Here is a 21328-nt window from a genome sequence, read left to right as displayed (position 1 = left end):
CTTTGATCTTTGCTGCCCACGATCTTGAAAGCAACATACTGAACTTCGGTGGAATGTCAGCCACCACAATGTCCATGACAATTGTCTTTGCTGGAATTTGTGTTAGCCCCACAACAACATATTTAATTAAACCAATGCATTGAACTCTTTTTGAATCGAAAGAAAATAAATCCTTATATGGTCTAGTTACCTGCAACCCCAACCTTTCCATGATTACCTTGGGCATAAGATTATGAGATGCCCCTGAGTCTAACATAGCATTATGTAAGGTCATATCATGAATGTTAATGCTTATGTAGAAAGGAGGAAACTCTTCATTCTGTTCATCTTCAAGTCTTGGACCCAAGTAAATAATAGGATTACCTTTGTACACATTTAAGATATCAACTCATCTTGCTTGTGAGTTAATCATTTCAACAATATTACTTCTGTATTTGTCTACCTTGAGGATTTCACTAAAGGGGACTGATATTTTGATTTTTGCAATTTCATTCTCAAGGTTAAAAACACAAATAGTTTTCTCAGTTTCTTTATTAGGAGATGGAGTTTGAATGTCTCTTTTACCAGATGGAGAATCAACTTTACCCTCAGCAACCTTTAGGTTGTCCTTCTTGTCTTCAACAGCTTTTGGAGCATCCTTATTGGGTTGTGCTTTGCTTGCTATAATTGGTACATTTCTATTCCTGAGATTGTACTGTTTCTGCATTTCAAATATAGCATGTTGATAACCCTTTAAATAATCTGAAGGTTCCTCTCCTTGCTTGGTCATACTGGATTCGTCATGATCTTCCTTAGTCAAGAAAATCCCTCACACTTCTTCATCAAGACAATGGATAGATTCTTCAGGAACTTCAAGCTCATATTCTTCATCAACTAAGTTCTGTTGGAAATGAGGTCTTACTGGAGGAGCAGGCTGTTGATTCCTATTCTCTCTTGGCCTTTGTTGATTTTGAGGTCTTTTGAACTGAGGATTTCTAAATTGAGGCTCCTGCTGTGCTGGAGGAGCAGAGGTATTTCCAAGAGCCAACCGATCCATCGGCTTCTCAATGGTCTTCATCATTGAATCAATTTTATCTTCTGGAGCTGAAGAAGAAGGTTTCTCTTCTTCTTTCAGTTTGGCTTTTCCCATGTTTGACTTCTTAGCAGTGGCCATGTTCACCTCTACTTTGATTGCATCGTTTTTCATGTCAGCAAGAGTAGAAAAGTCTCTTTCTCTGAGTAACAGAGAGAAGTCAAAATCAAATGATTATGCATATCTCAGTTGTGCCAAGGCTTGAGGAGGTTTCAAATGGGCTGGGATGGAATTATACACTTTATTAAACCTTTTGGAGAAGTTTTGGACAGTTTCATCAGGTGCTCTTCTAAGATTATTGTATTCAGTAAGAGCTTAGATGGGATTAGTTCTGTTTCCCCATTTTCTTAAAAAACTATCTTCAAACTCTGTCCAACTGTGAATGCTTCTGTCTATAAGAGCTTTAAACCATTTTCTCACTTCTCCAATGAAGGTTTGTGCAAACAATATTAGTTTCACATCCTCATCATCAACTTCCTCTCTGTCAGCAAAATCATTGAATCTATTTACATGTTCTTCTGCTGTGATTTCTTCATCCCCACCCCACGTTGGAATTCTAGCAGCATATTTGCTTGGAAGGTCATGTAAAACAGCAAGGAGTGCTAATGGGGCATACCTAGAAAGTACGGCCATGATTAATGAAGGAGCAGTAATGACAGGTATTGAAGGGACAAAGGAAATAGAACTGATATGAGGCGGAATTCCCGGTGTTTGAGAACCACTACGACTAGTGGACACAGAGGATAAGTTGTTGGTACGGAAAGGACTATTTGGGCTTTGAAAGCCACTGAAAAATGTACTCCAATTTGGAAGGGGTAGACCAGTTTTAGATTTGAGTAGACTTCAAAAGGATCAAGTTCTTTGAGTTTATTTAAATCTTCCTCTTCTAGCAATAATTCAGAAGTAACAACCTCCCAAAATTCCACCTTATCTTTTAGTGATACTAAAGACGAAGTATCAATTCCTCTCTTTTGTAAATCTAAAATAATTCCAATTATCTCTTCTTCATTTTCAGACCTCAACAACACCTCATGAATCTTATCATCAACAATTTTGTCCTCAAGACTTCTTGAAAATTCAGAGAGAAAAGATTTTGAAAAAGATGGAATACCTGGTGTTTCAGTAAATCTTTGTCTGCTCCTTGAAATGGTGTTTCGATTGTCCACAGGAGTAGGTGGATGTGGTTCAGGATTGCTCCATGTATATCTCCCTCTCGAAGCCACCTTTTAAGCTTTTGAAAATGTGTGGAGTCACCAAGGTAGATTGCAGCCTCGAAAAGTCTTCTGAGCTCCTACCACTTTCAGAAGTTCAGTCTCTTGTTTTCGGGAATGAATAATCTTCAGGCTCCAGGAAGACGCACCAAAATGTTATCTCAAAATCAGACCCCAGAAGGCTGTTAACCAGGAAGACCTTAAGTAACTATTTCAAACCTACTTTAGGCTGAGGCTTAGCCTCCCCAACCAGAGAGGGCTCTCTCATAGGATTAATGATTTTTTATTATGATTAAGATGGCTAACCCTTGTGAAACAAAGATAGAAAAATGAGAGTGGTGGAAACACAATTAGAAAGTATCCATTGGGATTATGGAGTCAGATATGCTTTAGTATTAACAGTAAGGATAGCTCTGCATAGAAGTCAATGCATTCAGAATCCAACATATGTAGAACACACCAAACACATAGAAGGCTAGTACAGTTTACGAATATATGAAGGAAATTAGAGCACTATTAGTGATTTCTAAGTAATCACATATCCGTAACACTGTAGATAATAGGAAAAGACAACAGTAGACATTCATCACATTGAATTCCTTATGATTCTTGAGAATTAAAGCCAGTACTGTATTACTAAAAACAGAGTCTTTTACATAAAGCCAAATATCAAAGCTTTTTTCAATAAATTTCCCACCCTTAGTATATTGCTCTTTCTCCTATATAGAATTCTTTACAAAGCTAGGATTCCTCCTCCAGCATGAGGGGAACTCAAATTTTGCTTGCTATGAAACCTATTCAAACTTTAACTTACTATTAAATACCACAACTACTAACTGGAAGTTTTTAGAAACCTAAGACAATTAGGAGTCTAACTCCACATCATGTGATTAATAGCATTTATTACAATCAAAATTCGTTCCCTGACAAGTGGTTCCCTTCTGTTTAACTTTGATGGATGTTTAAAACTCTTTGCTAGCCCTTAATGTCTTATCTCCTTTACTGCTCCTGCAAAGTAGGAAATTTCCCCTGTTTTCCTGCTCTTGGTTTCCTCAAGGATATTTGAGACCAATTAACCATGATGTTTTTCTTTGATTACACAAAAGTGTATTGGAGTGCCACGTTCTTGATGTGCTTCAGACCCTTCCCATATACTCGTATGGAGACAAAACTTCTTCAAAGCCGTTTGAAATGTCGTGGACAAAACTAGCGGTGATTATTTGTATGACAAAACTTATAGTTCATATATCTTTTCCTCCGCTTGTTTTACCTTTGTCGGTTGCTTTCACATTGTAAATGATCCTTTTTGACACTCCCCTTTCAAAAAATTTCCCCTTGATTACTCAAAATTGGTCGACTGATTTTAATTATGTAGCTTCAGCAGTTTTGTAGCGTGCGACGAAACTGCTATGCATTATGCATCATTTTCAGCAGTTTCGTAGCGCGCTATGAAACTGCTGTGTAATCACAAAACACAGTTTAACACCAAAATCTGACTGTCTTGAGCCTCTTTTGTCTTGACATATCCCTTTCAACTACCCTAAAGCTATCAAAACTGAGTAGAGATGTATCATTCTTCAAGAAACTGTAACAAGGTAAATCATCAAAATTTTGAATATAACCTTACTTGCTGTGTGGTTTCCTCAAGGAGATCTTTCCTGCTAGCTTAGCTGCAGCTTCAACTCCTCAATTGGTCTCTTCATAACCCTGATCCCAGCTCCAAGTTTCATATTAACTCTTCTGATGAATTTTGCTTCTTTTATTGCGGGAACTGACCATGTGCAGTATTGAGTGTTACAGTCGACCACCTCAGGTATTTGAATTGTTTTTTCCTCCCACAGAGCCTCTGTATTGTCGAAATGAGCTTCCTTGATTGCATGTTTCCTTGAGGCTTTCTTCAATCTAGCAATTTCCAGGTTTGCTAATTTCAATTTCTTTTTTAACTCTTCAACACTATATTCGTCTTGAGGGATAACTGCCTTACCTTTATCTTTTCCTTCATGAGACTGTGCTATCTCCTTTGTTTCACTTGCTTCGAGCAGTGTCTCTTGTACATGTCTTTAATGCCTCGTTACTGGTCTTCTTGGCTTAAAGACAAATTTAGCAACCGGGTCATCAAACTTGAGCTTTTTCGAGGCTTTGATCTTTTTGGTCTTATCCTTTCCTTATTTTATCAAATCTTCTTGAACCAAGGGAGATTCTTCAATATCAATAGCTTGCAGTAAGTCATTAAGACTTCCCTTTGAAACTAGACTTTCTTCAGTAACCACTGTCTTGCCTTTTTCTATGGCTAACTGGCTCCTTGGCATTATTCTCTGAACTACTTCACCTATAGATGATTCATGTACACCCTCTCTGATCTGAGTGTTCTCTTTATGGGCTGTTGGGTTGTGTCTTGGATTATCAATGGTTTGGTAGGTTCTTTTACCAGCTTCCTAGCCTTCAATTTTACAAATCTCCTGGATCTTGTTTCACCATGATGGCTAGTTGCTGTTGGAGATTCTTTTGCAGCTTGAGGACTGAGACCAATCTTGTTCTTGAAGCCAGACATAAACATGAACACGGACCATTCTTTATTTATCTTCTGGAGCTCATGTAGAATTATCAACTTAACTAAGCCGTGATGAAACAATGAGGTCTCACAGGCTTCTTCCTTTAATTGGACCTTATCACACATTTTCCCCACGCTACAAAACAAATAGAAGGGTAAATCGATAGAGATCTTTCTAGTGAAATGAAGAAGTAGCTTTAAGTGATAAGGATACACCTTATGATACCTCCCTTCACAGGTGAAGTACCTCTGTATGCAGGTAAGAAAATTAGTGTATGAATCTTTGACAGAACTTCTGGGCATGGACTTGTTTAAGTCTGAATTGATGAACTCCAGTTTCAGAAATTTCTTGCAGGGGGCCATGTCAAACTTGAAGTTCTTAAACCATTTTTCCTATCCCCTTGGAATCTCAGTGACTGTCGATATAACTTCTGGAGAGATTGGCAACTCAAGTACCCCAACCTTTGAATTCAATCCTGTGAAATTTAAAGCGAACTCCTTGGTGACTTGTATATAGCCTCCTCGAAGTTTTTCGCAAAACCTCCAACAGCCAACTTGTTTGAAGGCTTGTGCAACTTCATCATTTTTTAGGATTCTGTCTAAACTCTCAGGTTCATTCCTCAAACATCTGCCTGACCTATGCTCTTTTTTCTATGCAGATCCCTCCATGAAACTCCAGTGGTATGAAAATTTGAAAGACTGGCACTGTCTCACACTTTGATCACTGCCTCGTCTAATAGCTGGCTCACCTGATTTCCAAGGAATTCAAATTGAATGCTTGACAATTTATTCCTTACATATGAATCTAACCACAAATCATGACCGTGAGTGCTTGGCTTTTCTTGAAACTTGAAATCTGAGCGTACCAAGGTACCTAACGACTCTAATGATGAAGGTAAGCGGTTGGACATGATAGGCGAAGTGTAAAAATTGAAAATTGATGATGGAAACATTACGGAACTTGATGGATATGACAACTGAGCAGGATTTGCTACGGACCTGCACGAATCCCCAATTTCGTAGTGCAACCAGTGTAAAATCTGGGTTTTGCGCTACGAAAATGCCTAGATTCATTTCCGCGCTACAAAAACACCTAAATTGCTTTATAACACAACAGAACCTTAAAAAAAACTTGATACAAGGAATCTATGCGGGTTGTGGGACCAGTGATGAATGAGAATGGATTATTTACCTTTATGTAACCATACCACAAAGATTCTAAAGACCTAGACACTACATTGAACATGGAAAAACTGAACTTGGACTAACACCTAAACTTCACAAACAAACTGATGTGAACAATTTGGTAATCGCTTCTTATGTGATAATAGATTTATTCATATTTTTTATGAGTTTCCTAATGATGATATAGATTGGAACTCTGTGAATGAGAAATTTTGGTATTTGGTTAGGATTTCCATGAAATATTTTCAATCAGATTTTTTGGATAATTTCTCTCTTCCAATTGTTTCTAATCAAGAGGAATATTAGTTTTCCAAGAAGGAATATAGTTCCCTTTTTTTCCTTGTCCTCCTTTATTCTCAATCCCCTTTTGTGTTCTCCTTGTTGATCCAGTTGAAGTTAGAGAGTATGAAAACCAAAGTATTGATCCGCTCCCTTTCTCTTCTTTTCCTATTCATAAATCTGATCTACATTTGACTTCTTGATCACTATGAGTAATAACATTGTCACTAATGATAATTTTGAATATTATTTGAATAAGAGTATTGTATCTACCAAAGATACGATTCAACTTCTACCCTCTTTTGACCCCATGTGTCTTGACCCGTGCAATCATCATGTTTGTACTAATTCAAATGGGGATCAGAAATATGGAGGTTGTGTTTCTAAGGTTGAAGAGCTCATTGATGGGGAGATAATTCTCCTATCTTCTCTGTGTCAAGATGATGATTCTCCTTCTTCCATTAGTCATTCATATTGTAATCTTGGTAACCGACTTGTTCATCTCAAATCCTTTAATCATTTTGTATCATTGGACGAGCATTATTATGATCATCCTATTTCCATGAAGTTGGGTGATGATGATTGTCCAAATCTGATGGATGATTCTTTGTTGTCACAAGTAAACTTAGATTTTCACAACTTTCAATTAGAATCAAATCTAATCATTAAAGAGTTTCTTGTAAGAATATATTTCTTCAATGACCATACCTTGTACCATCACATGTGTAATGAATTTTCTATTTTGTCACAATCAGATCTTAAACGGGTACAATGAAATGAAGGATTTCAAGAGGATGATATATTGATCAATGAATACTTCTGTCATAATATTGAAAATTTGTTTTATGATTATCTGGTATTCCATGAATCTTATGTTTCAAAAAAATCTTATTGGGGTTATGATTATCCTTTTCATGCAAATTAAAGAAATTGTTCTCATTCAAATGTTTAATTGATCATATTTTCAAAGTTCAAATGTTCATAATTCGAAAGTTCAAAGTCTTGTTGGGAAGTCAAGGAAATAGTCTACATTGATGGTTATGTGAAGATCTCACTACCCCGATGCAACTTTTGAACTTGGTCATATTAAAATTTTTGTGCAAAATTCTAATATCAACATCATCTCATGGGATGGTGATTCTCTCTCAAAGGATTTTAAGTATCTTCATGTCGATTTATCTAATCCTCAATATAAAATTTTGATCAGGTACATAAATCCCCTTTGACTGATTCCACTTGATGCAAATCTTTAGTCTTGAATATAGAAATAAAGAGTGTACTGAATGCAGGTCAAATCTTTCGACTTCACTTCCCTTTATCCTCATCAATCATCATGTTTAACTTCCACACCGTCCATGATAAAGTTTGATCTATGCATTGTTAATTGTTTGATCAATATCAGTCTATGATATCAATGCTTGATCTTTTGGATAATGTGGATGTGTATCTTGAGAATCTATCTTTGTAAAATTTTCAGGCTGGTAGTTTATATGATCCCATGTCAGATTGGTTAGAAGGATATTACATGGTGATTTCAATGGCTCATAATACGAACCTTTGTGAGTTAAACCAAAATTTTTATAGTTGTGAGTCCTAGAGGAGTTTCCAAGGTGTCTCTTGTTATCATCTATCTTCCATGACCAGATAGATCATACATATACCTCACATCGCTATGATTGTACTACACACCTTTGTATTCATGTGCAGATGTTTTGGTCATTTATACCTCTTACTGCACATTATGTTACATTGGTCTTACTCATCATTATACTTCAAGTCAACGACTGGGACAAGATTTTATTGTTGCATTGAAAGTTTCACTTTACTTAGTCTCATCCTTTTATTCCTTTATTTTAGGTTAGGCCTAGCTACATACAGTTAGTTTGCATCACATCGTTTTCTGTTCACTTTCATTTCCCATGCCATTTTTCTTTTCATTTATTTTAAGTTGGTTATGTTTTGTTTTTTATAATATTGTACATGGAATATACTTTGTTTTACCTTTGAGATAATGTGGCTAAACTTTAAAAAGGAAAATTGTAGCAATGTACAACTCTTGGATAACCTGCAACTTTCCTTCTTTGCTTGGGTTTGAACATCTTTGATGACGGATAGATGGAAAATATGATTCATTCTAGATGGAGAGCCTCTAATAGAAGCCCATATTTCTCTTAGAAGTATTTTTTGAACTGTGTTCCCACTTGTTGACTCTATCAAGAAGAGAAGGGAAGGAGAAAATTTTAAACAAGTATATTAACATCGATACTTTCAAATCCCTTAGATGAGGACCAACTTCTCTTTCCCATCAAATAATTTGGTATCCCTCTTCCAAACGTGCTACAAATTTTTAATAAATGCTTTCAAAAATCAATAAAGGGTTAAGAAGAGAAAGTCTTCCTACTCACAGAGTTTAAGCAAACAACTTCACCAAGCTAGTGAACAGGTTTGCTGGAAACGAAACGATGTTTGTGATTCCATGGGGTGACTCCACTAGAGTACTGAAAAAGCTCGTTGGAAACAGAGCGACACTAGGGAATGTGATTTAACTCTAAATATCAAAATCTTAGTATACTTATTATCATTTCCCTAATCAAAGTAATTGAGTTACGTTAGGTCTTTGATTGTGTTATAAGTCAAGATAAGAATAGGAGAGGATATATCTATAACTGGGTTTAGTGGGAAAGCTAAGGTAATATACATGATGAATGAATACTTCCTAAGGAATGAAACCATATATGAAAGGTTGAATCCAAATAGAGAAGTTGGATTTCTTCCATTGTGTGGCCATGTGTTCTAACTGTGACAATGACCCTTCAAAATTGGTGCCTCCTTCTATTTTGGAGCCAACCTATGTTTTCATGAGTTGTTGCTTCAATCTATGTTTTGTCATCTTGTCATTTGTTCATGTTTTCCTAAGTTCTTACTATCCTTTTAACATCTCTAAGTGTTTCTTTTCTAGCTAGTTCATAGTTTCCTAAATGTCACTTTCTCATCTTTTGTAGGTTGACTTGTTGCCTTTATAAAGATAGGAAAAGCACTATATTTTATTTGACTTATCCATACTCTCTTCACTTAACATTAACATTAAATAAAAGAAATAAAGTACACCTTTCTTCCTTACAAAGAGTGCACTTTCGAAATTTAATGACTACACATGCATTGTTGGAAAACAATGTACCCTCTTGAGCTAGAGTGCACTTCCATTTCCCAGTGGAACGCACTTCTTTCTCATGGTGGGAGCACACTTCTCTCTCATAGTTGAGTGCACTTCCTTCTCAGAGCGGAGCACACTCCTTGTCTTCATCAAGTGTGCACTCCTTGTCATCAATAAGTGCACACACCTTGTCATCAACAAGTGCGCACACCCTGTATTCCACACATGCACACTCCTTGCTTGCATACAGAGTGTACGCCTAGAAAATAGGGATCTTCTCCCACTTAACTCACCTATGTAAGTGATCAAGTGACAAGTGGAGAGAATGCATAAAAACCCTAATAATAACTTGCATGTATTCTTCTTTTATAAGGATCCTAGTTTATTGTTCATTTTCACAATCACTATTCACTTTGACTTAAGCACAGTCTCTCACTGCAAGGGGTCTTTCTTCACTCTTGGTCTCAAGTGAGCCGATTCTTGGTAGGTTTTGCAAAGTTTCGTGTTTGTTTTCTTTTTACATTTTTGGTGTTTCTTTTTATTTCCTTAGTGGCATTTTTATTTTCTTTTGCATATTAAGTGTCATTTTATCTATTCATACTCATTAGCATTGTCTTGCTTTCGCAAGTGGTGTTTCTAATGACTCTTTGCATTCCATGAACTTTAACCCTCTAGTCATGATTACGACGGGATAAATGGAAAATTGTAACTTGTTTCTCTCACTTTTACAGTTTTATTGACTTGTTATTGATAATCATTTATCTATTATTGAGCTTATCCCTCTCTCATTGAGTAGTGCACACTTGCAAGAAATGGGCTTTCACTCTTACTCACTATAATTGTGACCTGCACCCAGCTAAGAATAAGCCTTAATCTATAGTGCATGGCACACTTATGTTCCATAGAGAGGCATCCCTTGACCACTATAAATATGATATGTTCCCTTCTTGAGCCTCCTTCACGCACTACCCACTTCTAGTCAATAGTGTGTCTTTCCCTTGGTAACTGCAACTGTGAACTATGCCCAAGAGAAGCCTCTCTCTCTCATAAGTGCACACTACGAAGTTATAAGCTCCATACTATGATCCTAAATTGCACACTACTTATTCCTCTCTTCCTTTCCTTAGCATAGTGTGCACTTCCAGTGGTTAGTGAAGCCACCTTGTCTCATCTTTACAAGCTTGTGCTCCCAGCTTGCCCAATTTCCTTTGCTAGCCATTATCTTTTGAATAGTTTACTTGTGATAGCTAGGATATTTCCAAGAAATAATATTTGTTCTCCATGAGTGATATTCCACTTGCAGGTGATATTTCATCTTTTGTAGAGACAATGCCTCCTACCACTTGATAGGAGACATCAAAATAAAATTTAGAAAAGAGTACTGAGGAGGGAGTGGAACGTTCCAAGCCAATTTTACCCATATTATCATACAAAAAATGCTTCATTGATAAATCTTTCAAAGTCTCATGGTAGGATATAAAGTATGTATTTATTCAAAATTAATTTCTAGATACATTGGAGCACAGGCAGGTATACATCAACATAAAGAGGTCTGAAATGCATAAAGTAGAATGCATATTTCTAGTGCTACTCTGTGTAGAAGATATCTGCTGGATTTTCCAACACATGGATAGAAAGAAACTAGTTCTTAATAGTAAAAGTGGAAAAAATATCACCAGCTACCATCCACGTGATTTACATTTTTATTTTAAGTTGTTAACCCCTAGGAAATACTTGAACACACAAATATATGCAACTTGGGCCAACTTGAACACCAAAGAAATCCTCAAGTCATGGGAGCAAGAGCCTACAAAGTTTTGTAAAAATCCAAGTGCAATTTACAAGACCAAATTCTTGAGAAAAATATATCAATATCTTACGGCGATGTGATTTAGATTGCATGGGTGGAAGAATTCAGAATATTTTGAAGAAATATGTGTTTACTTACTCAACCTGTTTGTTTCTAGAGGAATAATCTTCAACTAGTTTGACATCTTTGCTCAACAACTATAAATCAATCTACATAAAGAAAAGAAAGTTTGAGAATTTAATTAGTGACCAAAGTTTTTTATGTTTTCCTATCTTCTAGATGGAATCCATGCCCATTGCACATTCACAAGAATGAAATGGAATTAGACCCCAAAAGAGAAACCGCTTGTCCATCTCCATTGCAAATTGTTGTCAGAAGTTAGTTTTCGAGGAGTGTATAAGAGATTGGTCGAGCACTTTTTCACAACACTATATCAGATGACCTTCGAGGTGTAACATCCCTGCATGATAGATTAGGTGAAGGAGCCACTTAGTGATATTTAATATTGGTTTTCTTCAGCACAAGGCACATATGTCATATTTTTCGGGTGCTACACCACCTCTCATATCATGCCAAGATATGTGACCAATAAGGGAGTCTTGCAAGAGGCTTCCTATCAATTCAAAACAAGTTTGTCTACATAGACGCAGAGGAATAATAAGTATCCTTGTCCCTATTTTAATGTACAAGTTAGGATATGTGAGCTTAAAAGCCTTCATGAATTTAAAGATGAGATTGAAGAATTTAGGAACCTACATTTTGGAGAAATGACCTTTCATAGATACAATCCCATAAACAACTTTGTATCAGGATACATTAAACCTAGCCATATTTATCTCTTATTTCAAGAAGATGAGAAAATAAATAATTGGTACAATGTATTAAGGAAGAATCGTCAAGGAAATGAGGCAAGCCCCTCTCATGTTGCACAAGTACCAAATAGACCAATGGAGGGGATTCAACAGGAAATGACCACCCTAGCTAATATTGTATCATCGAAGAAGAGGCCAAAGCATGATCCAATAGTGTATAATAACATAAATTTAAAGGTGGATCCTCTTTTCCAAGGTGTAATAGAATAAGACAAGCAAATAAAGCAAAGGGAGGAAGAATGAAAAAGGCAAGAAGAAGGAAAGCAACAAGAGGAAGATCAAAAAAGAGAGGAGGAGCGAAAATAGAAAGAGGGAAAAGAGCAGAAGAAGAAAGATTAGTTTTTGAAGAAGAAGGAAGAATTAAGGAATAGAAAAGAAGAGGAGTTGTAGAAGAAACAACAAGAAGAAATATCAAACAAGCAGAGAGTGGTAAAAAATAAAAGAGCAAAGGAATAGGAACAACAAAAGCAGTTGGAGGAAAAAGAGATGAAGAAGAAATAAGAATAATTTTCATAGAAAATGGAGGAGGAACTAATGGCTCGTGAATTAAAGGAAAAGCTAGAAGAGGAGGGAGACATTGAACAAATTGCAGATGAGACCAATCTCTAGTCAGGACCCCCTCTCAGTGGTGGCCACCTCCCATTCAGTGAGATGGGAATTGTTTCTCCATGGATATATCAAAATTTACCTTCAACCATCTAAAGAAGAGGATCGTAGAGGAGAGGTGAAGGTACTACATTGATGACCCTATTCATCCTATCACCATAGAAACAGAGAAGGTTATAGCATCTAATGCCAGGGTTAATTCTTGAGTAGTCATTGCAACAAATTTGGCCTTTGTGACAACATCGTAGTATATAAAAACATCTTTTGATTCAGAATGAACAACTCTGAAAGGATATGGATTGTAGGTTTTAACCCCGTATAGTAATTACCTGCATATGAATTCTAAAACACAAAAAATAAATAATGCGAGAGCATAACACATAAAACACATATACATAGAGATTTCCCCTGGATCCCAAAACCGGGACTACCAGCTTGATTTTTCATTATGTTCCTTTCAATATTACAATACATATTTATACATGTCGAAGCATCCAATACCATGGACCAAAAACCATCGCGTCCAAAACCATGGACCAAAAACCATCGCGTCCAAAAAACATGTGCGAAAATCATGCACAAAACCATAGGTGGGTCTGCCCAACCTAACATAGGGTCCAAAACCAAAATTTTCCGGGGCGCTGCCCCAAACCCCATAAAGTGGGGTTACAGGTGCCCTTCAAACCCCGTGTGACATCCCCCCCTCTAACCCCTAGTTAACTATGTGGGCTAGTTGTGGAAAGAATATAACACAACCCAACATTCTCCCACTTGTTGTTTTCTTTCCACAGGGGGCCCCAAGAGAGATTAGTCATTTTCCCAGCCCTGCAACGCCCATTGTTTCTCTACACCAAGAGAACTTCTCAGAGCTCATAGATTTTGTCAATGCATCTGCAATATTCTTCAAAGTGTCCACCTTTACCAACAAAACCTTTTTGTATTCTATCATATCCCTCAAAAAGTGATATTGAACATCAATGTGCTTTGTCTTTGAATGATATGTAGGGTTCTTTGCCAAGAAAATTTCACTTTGGCTGTCACAATCTATCCTTGTATCTTCCTGTACTAACCCCATACTTGAACACAATCTCTGCAACCAAACTGATTCCTTGCTTGCATGAGTAGCTGCCATGTATTCTGCCTCTGTAGTTGATAGTGCCACTACAAATTGTTTCTTACTCATCCAACTGACTGCACCTCCAAATAAAGTAAACACATACCCACTTGTAGATCTTCTTTGATACAGATCTCCAGCCCAGTCTGCATCAACAAAGCCATGAATATCCAACACTCTATCCAATCCTGGTCTTCCTCGGTAGCACAAACCATAATCACTAGTGCCATGCAAATACTTGAAAACCCGCTTCACTGTTGTCCAATGCTCCTTTCTTGGTTTTGACATAAACCTGCTCAATACTCCCACTGCATTTGCAATGTCTGGTCTAGTACAGACCATTGCATACATCAGGCTACCGACTGCACTTGCATATGGAACATGGGACATGTCCTCTTCCTCTTTTTGTGTATTGGGACATTGTTCAGCAGATAACCTCACACCTACAGGAATATGAACCTTCACCGGTTTACTATCCTACATATTAAACCGCTGCAGTATTGTCTCAACATACTTCCTCTGGTTTAACCAGAGCTTTCTCTTTGCCCGATCTCTTTTAATTTCCATGCCCAAAATATAGTTTGCAGCACCAAGATCTTTCATGTCGAATTTGGAGGACAATTGGGTATTCAAATCCTGGATAACTTCTTTGTCATTTCCAACTAGCAACATATCATCCACATACAAGACCAGATAAATAACACAGTCACCAATTAATTTAAAATACACACAGTGATCTGCTTTGCTTCTGGTGAAGCCAAGTCCCCGTATAATGTATCAAATTTCTAATACCACATCCTTGGTGACTGTTTTAACCCATACAGAGACTTCTTTAACTTACATACCAGTTATTTCTTACCCTTCACCACAAAGCCTTCAGGTTGCTTCATGTAGATCTCCTCTTCTAGATCCCCGTGAAGAAATGATGTCTTCACATCCATCTGTTCTACCTCAAAATAAAAAGCAGCAACAACAGATAAAAGTAATCTAATAGAAGTTACCTTTGCAACAGGAGAAAAAATATCACCAAAATCAATTCCCAGCACCTGGGAATAACCTTTTGCTACCAACCGAGCTTTGTATTTCTCCACTTTTCCTTCTACATTCGTCTTCTTTTTGAACACCCATTTGTTTCCAATACGTTTCCTTCCAGCCGGCAACTCCACCAGATCCCAAGCCTCATTTTTGTGCAAAGATGCCATTTCATCAACCATGGCCTCTTTCCAGAATTTTCCATCCTCTGAATCCACTACTTCCTTCATAGTTTTGGGATCATCATAAGTAACAGACAAAGAAAAATTTGAACAGAAAGCAGATGGACTATACCTTTCTGGTTGCCTTCTTTCTCGAACCGATCTTCTCACAGCCGGAGTTTGTGGCTCTTCATCTTCTGATTCCTCCTCTACTGTAGAGTCTCATTCTTCCTCCTTTAGCTCAAACTCTATCTTCTCAGGTTCCTTTGGTTGGACTTCATGTTTAATAACATCTTTCACCTCTTTGAACACCACATATCAGTTGTACACAACCTTCCTTGTTACTAGGTTCCAAAGCTTATAACCCTTTAAACCATCCTTATACCCAATAAAGATGCACTTTTCAGATTTACTATCCAACTTGGTTCATTTCTCCTTTGGAACATGTACATATGCATTGGTGGGCTCCAGTATTGTAGAAATAATGCTACAACTCCTGGAGCTTCCTATCTCTAATTTTATCAACCCAGTAGTTCGTACAAACTTGGAAGCGACGGTGCTGTATGCACAAGTACTAGCTCTTGTCGCAGCTGTCACTTGGTCAGCTGGCACAAGTCCGCTAGGGCTCAAGCCAACTTCTATATGCTCACAGAAGAAGCTCTATGAGTGATGGACGAAAGCTAACTCAAAGGAGGCTAATCTACTTGCAGAAAGAAACTGAAAGCCAACAAAGCATGAAAACCCTATTAAACCCTAATTTGACTAGCTAGGCCCTTACAATGCAAAACTGTGAATGAAACTTCTACCAATGATGCCATTACTTGCAGTGAGTTGAAATACATGCATCTAAGCTACTTGCATCTGAAAAGACATGTTTTTGTATTTTTTTCATTAAGTGGTTGGATTTATTGTGATGATGCTTTTGATTAGGGTTTGACTGTGCAGGAGCGGTTCGAATGGAAGGAAAGCATGGGCAAGTTCAGGATGGCTAGGAGAGGTCCCAGAGGGTCCCTAGCATTGGTCCATAGAAGTCTACAACGTTCGGATGCTCGGCAACCAAGTTTGCAGGCTCCTACAGGATGTCTGCAGGGGATCCTACAGGAAACTAAGGAATTTCTACAGGAAGTCTGCTACCCTCTACAGGATGTGCTGTAGGTGGAAGTTTTGTGTGTTGGTGAAGTGATGGAACGGCTTGGGTGGATAGGTAAGGTGGAGATGGAACTTGTGATGGCTCAGGGGCAGAGAAATAAGGTAGAGAAAGAATGTATGAAGTCGGTTGGTGGATGGGAGAATGGGATCAACGAAAGGTCAAGAAGATGAAGCTACATGGCAATGGATGAGTTGGAGGGTAAATGAGCTGGATAGAGGCCGAGTAGGTGGCTTGAGGAGAGATCAAGAAGAAGAAGAAGGAAGTGGAATGATATGGAGCAGTGTAAATGAAACAAATGACTTATGTCTTGCACCAACAACGAGGATTCATTAACCTATGATACCTGTGCCATTAAACCTATGAACAGCAATGGAAAACCGAGAAAAGAAGCCGTGCATGGAATGAAAAATGTAGAAGTATGGTTCAATATCAAAAGTGCATGGATGGATCTTCAATGAAAATGACTATGTTGCATCTTGCATGGAAGTAAAAGACTGCGTTTCTTTTGGTGGTTGATATGGACTGCACCCCAATCCCTAAGCAGAGATGGCAGTGATCTCTAACAACATTTTTCTTGGAGCTCCAGTGTATTACAAACCTCCTATCGAATCTAAGCAGCTGAAAGCAAAGTAACCATAAGCTAATCCTACTCAATCACACGAAAACTAAATTAGAAGACTGTAAATTCGAATTGCATGTCAAAGTAAAGAAACAAGGTGCTGGAACGAAAGGCAAATAACATTACAACACAGAGGAGGTCTATTGCTCTCAGGTTGGGCCCTAACCTGAGAGCTATAGCTCCCTTAGAAACTCAGAATGAGATCAAAATCTGCCTGCCTTTATTCATAACCAAAAATATGATGTCATGCCAAAACTGGCTTACAAAAAGAACCAACACCGAGCTGTAGCTCGTACTTCGAAATTACAATAGTAATGCAAAAGTTCAAAAAGCTCCTATCAAAGGCTACGGCCTCAGTATTTATGAAAAATTATAATCCAACAGGTTTCCTTGATTTGTGGAGCTCGGCTGTCCAACTGAAGGTTAAACTGCTGATCCTGTAGAACAGTTGTAACTGCTGTTCCTGTAGAACGGTTGGCTGCCTCTAAGCTCGGTGGGGAGATTGGTTGGAGCTCGGAGCTATGGTGGGAATCACGAGGAAGGTCCCCAAGACTGTGGAAATCCTCTCCTAAAAACCAGCAGTGCCACCTTACTGTCTCCTTTTTCGTGGTCTTTGCTCCCTTTTAATTCCAAAAACCTGAAATCATCATGTATTAGTCACGTAGATAGAATGCCTACCCTTCTTCCTACAAACAACATGAATAAACCAAGAAATGAATGCATAAGCAATAAAAGATGAATGGTTGAACAAGGTAAGTAGGCCAATATGAGCCCAAATTGTACCAAAAATTGGGGCTCATCATCACCCCCCAGCTAAACTATTTGCTCATCCTTGAGCAACTTTGCTCTGGCTCCTCGTCTTTGGCCGAGAACTAGAGCCCGGAGCATGCTCTTCCTTTCCTGTTTTTGGTGGCCCTGCCTTTTCTACCCCTGGTGGTAACGAGGGTGGCGCTTCTTCCCCCTTTTCCATTTCCTTGAGCCGGGCTTCGGAAGGCGACTGGCCTATTTTTCGTGTCCAGGTTGTTATTTTTGGGCTTCCCCTCTCGAGGGTGGCTGATGTTTTAGAGGGGGTTTTTGCACTGGGTGAAGTAGGGACATCCCCTAAAATGGTTTGGCTGCTGGGTGGAGGTTGCGGCTTGCCCGTGTTTATCCTCTTACTTCTCCTGGCTTCAGATGGTAGAGGGGTATCCCTCTCTCTCTTCTCCTTCAGCTTTGGAGGTGTACTGAGGGCGGCCAGCGCAGCTGCTGCCTCCTTTTCGAGAATACCAACCTTCTCTTCCTTGCATTTTGCTTTCTCAGAGCTCCTTGTAGAGGGCCCCTTCTTTTCAGATTTCGGGCTTCCTGTAGAAGACCCTGCTTTGCCCACTTCCGGGCCTTCTGTAGAAGATCCTTTCTTTACCAATTTTGGGCTTCCTGTAGAAGACCTGGTTTTAGCCACTCTCGGGCTTCTTGTAGAAGCCCCTGCTTTGGTAATTTTTGGGCTTCCTGTAGAAGCCCCTTTTTCCAATTTCGGGCTTCCTGTAGAAGCCTTTGTCTCTGTTTTCGGGCTTCCTGTAGAAGCCTGTTTCTGCTTTCCTGTAGACACAGGTGTCTCCACCTTTGCTTGCTTAGCTGCCTGAGTTTTGCTTTTTGCTTTGGTTGCAGGTGCTGATGAGGTACTTGGGCTGACGTGGACCACCTCAGCTTTGTCCATTCTGCTCTTCAGCCTCTTTTCTCTTGCTGACAAGATAGGTGTGCCACCTTTTTCTTTGTCATCCTTTTCCTCATGCTTCTTCTTTTGTTCTTTCTTCTGCACTATGGTCGGGGTCTTCTGGCCTTTTTCTCTCTTTTCCTCAGCCACTGCTTCTTGTTCCTCACTGTTAGAAGAACCCGTTTCTTCGATCAACATTTTAATGTCTCCATCTCTTGTCAAATTCCGGAATGATTCCCATGAGAGGGGAACCTTATATGAATGCAGCGCATCCTCCACAAGAAGCTTTATCAGCCCATGGTGGGCTATCTGATCTGGTATGCCCTCTTTTAGTTTGGTGGCACACTCCATTAGAGACTGCAATAGGAAATAAGGGATGCTCAGTTTTTGTTCTACAGGAAGATCAATCCGGTGCCTCAATTCAGTGAGCAACCGAAAGTGATATGCATACACGATGCTAAAACGGCCTTCACAAGTTATATATTTCATGATTTGCAAACTGACTTCATTCCATGGTGGCAACAGACTGGTTCTTCGCACCCCATTTTTTTCCTCCGAGAATTCCTCCTCAGGTGGAAAGAATTCCTTCTTGGCCTGCTAGCTCAACTTCCATTCTTCCTTATCCCACGGCAGACCCATTGGAAGTTCAGTGATTCGACTGATATATTGCAGGGTGAGCTTGAGGCTTAGGCCCCTGAAATTCACTGTGGCCAGTGTCTTGGATTTCGGCCTCAGAGCCTGCAATAATTCTTCTGCTACTTCATCATCGTAACCCTGCAATTTATCACAAAAAGATATCCATTGAACCCGTGTGAAGAGTTCTACCACTTCCTGGTTTTCCCTTAATTTGGTTCGATCAGTGGGTTCTCGTCTTATAAACCCACCCGACATGATGAACATGGTTGTTTTAACTAAAGGTGGCAAATGCGAAAGAGATTTGGTCTATTGAGACAGAGCATGCACATAATCCACAAAATTTACCCCTGCGGATCTCAACACAGTCTAATTACACTGACATCCTATAGAACGATAGTATAGGCACAGCAAACAACAATTTCACCGATATCTTTATGACCAGACTGTGGACGATGATCCTGCCACCTTTGAAAACCAATTGCATGAAGAGTTTCAGGGTTACCTTTTTCTGTCACCTTTTTTACGTGGGGAACCCGCCTTCCTGTAGAACTGCATCCCTGTAGAGACTGCGTTCCTGTAGAAACTGTGTTCCTGTAGGAGCAGTGCGCAAATTTTGGGGAGGACTGTAGTTGGCCTGCGCTCGAGGTGTGCTTCACCGGCGTTCTGGTAGCCAAAATCTCAGCGTATCAAAGTGCAGAAGAGATCAGAATAGCCACTCGAGTTTGAAGTGGTGGTTGATAAATGCATGCGCACAATCTAGCCGATTAGATTTTGAATTGGCGCAATCCGTGGCGCGGGGGGTGAGCTGTTCCCGCCGGACCGTTGGGCGACATCATCCATCATTCGCCTGCGTATTCACTTGCTGCCGCATCCATTCCCACAGATCTGCCGCCGCCTCTTTCTGTTAAACTCATTGCTTCCGATGGGAGTGTTCTCACGTGCGTGCTGCTCATTCTCTTTGTCGTGGCCGCCACCCAAACATCCAACTATAGCATAACTAGCCGACGTGGCCAGTCGACTGGCCATACGGCCGCTCAACCATTCACTTTTACGCTGTGCAAACAATTCAAAGTAAAATTCATGCGATTTGATGGAAGGAAGGGTCGAGACACTTACCTGCGTGGCTGCACACGATTTTTCCAGTTTTTGGACGATGGTGAGTGGATCTACCTACTGCATGCGAACTTACACAGACCCAGAGGCTCATGGTTACAAGCTACCGACGATGGAGTGGATGCTTTGGTTGCATGTGCCTGCGTTTCATTGCAGATGGCGGTGCTGTGAATGGTATCCACTCTAGCAGGTTTAACTGTTACAGGATTCCCGCGGGGTGTCTCGTAACAGTTCTTCCTCCTTGGGTGCATGCTGCACGACGGAGGATCTGGCCTTTCGATCATGCTCCCGGAGCTTTTGATGCCTGTGGTATGAGATCTCAGCACTTGTTTATCTTTGAAAATGGATTTTCCCGCGAGAACTCATCGATCTTCTTTGCTGGTGCAGGGAACTTGGTTGCATGTCGACAAGGATGGTGGAGCAAGGTAACAGCAATGTGCAAGGGTGCCAACAGAGGCTTGCATGCGTCCAAACCGATCCCTAGTCGCTAGATCTCCTTTTAAAATGAATTCTGAGCCATCCCAAACTTCTACAGGAAGTTTCCTGTAGAACACAGAGCTTCTTGTAGAAAGTTCGGGCTTCCTGTAGAAAGTCTACACTTTCCTGTAGAAAATCCGCATCTTCCTGTAGAAAGACTGCATCTTCCTGTAGAAGATTCAAACCATGATAAAATTGCACATACCTTGAAAAAAACATGGGTATCCTTGGAGGAGGTGCTGGTGAGGTCCCTTGACAGCATGATAAGGACCCCTGGCTTTGAGTTGAGAGGCTTCCTCTCCTCCATAGAACATCTGCAACCTGCATGCAATTTTACCATATTTTGCTTATTGTTTTTTTATTTTTTTTCTCTTTTTTTTTCTTTTTTTTTTCTTTTTTTTTTGAAAGATAACAGGGGTGCCTCAAAGAGGTTTTCACCCATGCCATCTGCCCTGAGCGCCTCAGAGAGGTTTTCACTCAAGGATCTTTTTCAAACCTTTTCCTTTTTTTTTTTGAAAGACAATAGGGGCGCCTCAATGAGGTTTTCACCCCTACCACCTGCCTTGGGCGCCTCAGAGAGGTTTTCACCCAAGGAT

The sequence above is a fragment of the Pinus tabuliformis genome, chromosome X, assembly GCF_031772625.1.
Source record: "Pinus tabuliformis cultivar Carrire ecotype Pingquan chromosome X, CPIR1, whole genome shotgun sequence".
Classification (NCBI taxonomy): Eukaryota; Viridiplantae; Streptophyta; class Pinopsida; order Pinales; family Pinaceae; genus Pinus; species Pinus tabuliformis.
The sequence above is the reverse complement of the archived record's forward strand: the minus strand, read 5'-3'. Positions refer to the sequence as shown.